Source organism: Triticum dicoccoides, chromosome 1B (assembly GCF_002162155.2).
Source record: "Triticum dicoccoides isolate Atlit2015 ecotype Zavitan chromosome 1B, WEW_v2.0, whole genome shotgun sequence".
Taxonomy (NCBI): Eukaryota; Viridiplantae; Streptophyta; class Magnoliopsida; order Poales; family Poaceae; genus Triticum; species Triticum dicoccoides.
The window spans coordinates 669,142,942-669,147,215 of record NC_041381.1 but is presented as its reverse complement, the minus strand read 5'-3'; positions in this window follow the sequence as shown (position 1 = coordinate 669,147,215).

The following is a 4,274-nucleotide window of genomic DNA, read 5'->3' as shown; positions in this document are numbered from 1 at the left end:
ATACACATTACACGTACGCATAACATGCAAGTATGTGTTGTATAACATGGCATCACAACAAAACTCAACAACTCATATAGATAAAGGCTCAGAAGAGCCATCATAGCATTTATTACAAGTAGGGGTCACATGACCAACATTCAGAGCAAACAAGCAACAAGCGGAAGCATTACATGCCTAAGTACAGACATCTATAAATGAAAAAGGCTGAAGAGCCTGACTATCTACAACATCCGATCAAGATCGTAGTTAAGGTACAAGCTACTTGTCGAAGTTCACGAGAACACTAGTAATACCGAAGTCTCCGCTGCAAAAACATAAATAAAGCAACATGAGTACAAAGGTACTCAGCAAGACTTACATCAGATCCTATCATACATGCATTTGTATCAAGAAGGTAATGTGGGGTTTAGTTGCAGCAAGCCAGCTTTGACTCGGTGGCTATCCTGTTCTACGACTACGAGAAACTTCTTTGAGGTGAGATGGCGCACACGAGTCCACTAATCACCACACAATACACTACTATGGATTCATCCCCGTCTCCCTACGAGAAGGCCATCCATAGCACTCACACTTGTCGGAGCATTTTAGGGTATCCACTTCAAGTTGTCTATGTACCACGTAAGCATCCAAGAAGTCCATAGTCGCGGACCCGGCTATTCGAATAGATCATGTTAACCCTGCAGGGGTGTACTTCTTCACACACGCTCTCGCCACTTACCGCCATGTACACGTCATGTATCTTAGCAACCTTCAAGCGGAAGCCTGGCAAGGGAGTCGACCACGACCTAACTAACCACACAAGACTCTAGTCTAGGTTTACCGCCTATTCGGGTTCCATCCGCAAGGAGATCCGGCCGGGGTTTTACTCACGGCCCCAAACGATGTATGCAGGGTTCACAAGCCCACCTTGTCGGATGGATCTATGCTTGGTACACCGTGCCACTTGTGCCTAGTTTGTCCCAAGCCCACCTAGCCGGGTGCCACTTGGTAGACTACTAACACTACCTACAAACACCAGAAACTAGTTGTGACTCCTGGACAGAGATCAATTTGCTTAATAAGTCGAGAGGGGTCGAGTTACCGGAACCCAATGTGTGGTAGTATCGAGTCATTGGATGACATACATAGAACTCAGTGCTTAAGGACGATTCAAGTGAGACAACCCACCATGTACTCCTACATGGCCTCTCACAGCTACCTTTACCAAATCGTGTTCACACACTTCACTCTCAGCATCAGAACATAGAGCACTGCACTCCAATTCATTCCCAATGAATTAGACCTGACACACTCTAAGCAATAGCAAGCATGGCATGGTAGGAACACAGCATGGCTTCAATCAACTCTTACACATGCTAGTGGGTTTCAACTATTTACTGTGGCAATGACAGGTCATGCATAGGAATGGGTTCAACTACCGCAGCACAAAGTAGCAATTGAATCATTGTTGTCCTAATGCAATAACTGAGAGCAGGAGCGAGAGAGTAGGATTGTATCAGAACGAACAAGGGGGTTTGCTTGCCTGGTAGATCAACAGGGGGCACTGCTCCTCAGACAGGTACTCTGGAACACTCTCTGGAGCAGGACCTATCGAGAAAGAACGGTGTCAGCAATCAATATACAAGCATATGCAACAATATGATGCATGAACATGGCATGAATATGTGATATTGTTTGAGTTAATGCAACTAGCATTCATTTGGATGAAATCCATTTGAACCAAAGATTCAAATGCATCCCCAAAGTAAGCTCCTAAAAATGCCATATATATATTTTCACTTATACATTAGGTATAAGTTGGTTTTTCATGCATGAAACTAGTACAGATGGATAGATTGCATTTTTCTGATAATTTTTCATATATAACTTATTTCAATCTGAGCTACGGTTGAATTTCTATGATTTTTTGAAGTTTATAACATTTTCTGGAATTTCCAAATTTAATTTAAATCTAAAAAATGAATAAATGCGTCAGCACTGCGTCATGCTTGCGTCAGCAAGTCAACAGCACGGACTAGGTCAAATCTGACGTGTGGGGCCCACACATCAGTGTCATAGTGTTAACAGGGTTTTTTTTACTAATCTAATTAAAAGATTAGGGCGCAGGGGCCCACTGGTCAGTGTGAGGGGGGTTAGTTAACGGTGATTATCCCTAAGCTAATCACCTGCCTCACAGGGCCCACCTGACGGGCCGGCGAGGTCAACACGGTCAACCCCACCAGCGTTTTGCCGCCGGCAAGGCCGAACGCGGCGGAGGGGTTTGGGATACGCCCTCCGGCGTCCATTCGGGCGGTGGAGACCATGGAAAAGAAGCTAGAGCTCATCCGCGTCATTTGGAGCGAGCGGGAGGCTGCGGGGGTGCCGGAGCTCGCCAGAGCGGAGCTCGCGGCGGCGGCTGGAGCACGACCATGTGCGGGAGCGACCTACGGGGCACGACAGGGGCTGCGGAGGGCCTCTACGGCCTCCTGGCATCACCAGGAGCACGGTGATGCGCGTGGTTGCAAGCTGCAGCGGCTAGCACGATGGCGGCGACACGGACGGCGGCGAAGAGCTACGGCCATGGCGGGGAACGAAGCTACGGCGAGCGGCCAGCCACGGGGTTAGAGGCAGGACGTGCAGGAGCTCATGTTGGTTCGGAAGGCGTGCTCAGCGGCTCGGGGGAGGCTCTAGAGTCAACGGAGTGGCGACGGCAATCTCCGATGCTGGAGGTTGAAGACGACGGCGATTGCGGCGATGCAGCGTGTCCCTGGTCGCGTGGGTCGTCGGAGCGGTCGGGGATGAGCAGGCGAAGCGTCTGGGCACGAAGCGAGGGCGAGGCCGTGGCAGTGGGCGCGGCAACAGCGTGTGGCAACGACGGGGGTGCTCGGGCGTCGCGCGAGAGAGGGAGGGAGAGGAGAGGAATGGGCACGGGAGAGTGAGAGGGGTACGGCGCGGTGCATGGCGTCGCGCGGGGTATCCAGAGCGACGAGGGGGAGGACAGGCAGGCATGCAGGAGGTGGCCGGACGCGTGCGTGCGCGCTGCGGGCACACGTCCCTGTCCTCCTGGCACGATGGAGACGACGACTGGCACTGGCCAGTCAGCTGGGCCGGCCTGTTGGGCCACTCGGCTGCCAGGTAAGAAGCCTGATACATCTCCAACGTATCTACTTTTCCAAACACTTTTGCCCTTGTTTTGGACTCTAACTTGCATGATTTGAATGAAACTAACCCGGACTGACGCTGTTTTCAGCAGAACTGCCATGATGTTGTTTTATGTGTAGAAAAGAAAAGTTCTCGGAATGTCCTGGAAATCCACAGAGGCACTTTTTCGAATTAATAAGAATTTTTGGCGAAAGAATCAATACCTGGGAGCCCACGGGTTGTCCACGAGATAGGGGGGCGCGCCCCCCTAGGGCACGGCCTCCAATCTCGTGGGCCCCCTGGACCTCCACCGACCTCAACTCCAACTCCATATATTCACGTTCGGGGAGAAAAAAATTAGAGAAAAAGTTTCATCGCGTTTTACGACACGGAGCCGCTGCCAAGCCCTAATCTCTCTCGGGAGGGCTGATCTGGAGTCCGTTCGGGGCTCCGGAGAGGGGGATTCGTCGCCGTCATCATCATCAACCATGCTGCATCACCAATTTCATGATGCTCACTGCCGTGCGTGAGTAATTTCATCGTAGGCTTGCTGGACGGTGATGGGTTGGATGAGATTTACCATGTAATCAAGTTAGTTTTGTTAGGGTTTGATCCCTAGTATCCACTATGTTCTGAGATTGATGTTGCTATGACTTTGCTATGCTTAATGCTTGTCACTGGGGCCCGAGTGCCATGATTTCAGATATGAACCTATTATGTTTTCATGAATATATGTGTGTTCTTGATCCTATCTTGCAAGTCTATAGTCACCTATTATGTGTTATGATCCGACAACCCCGAAGTGAGAATAATCGGGATACTTCTCGGTGATGACCGTAGTTTGAGGAGTTCATTTATTCACTATGTGCTAATGCTTTGTTCTGGTTCTCTATTAAAAGGAGGCCTTAATATCCCTTAGTTTCCGCTAGGACCCCGCTTCCACGGGAGGGTAGGACAAAAGATGTCATGCAAGTTCTTTTCCATAAGCACGTATGACTATTTACGGAATACATGCCTACATTACATTGATGAACTGGAGCTAGTTCTGTGTCACCCTATGTTATAGTTATTACATGAGGAATCGCATCCGGCATAATTATCCATCACTGATCCATTGCCTACGAGCTTTTCACATATTGTTCTTCGCTTAT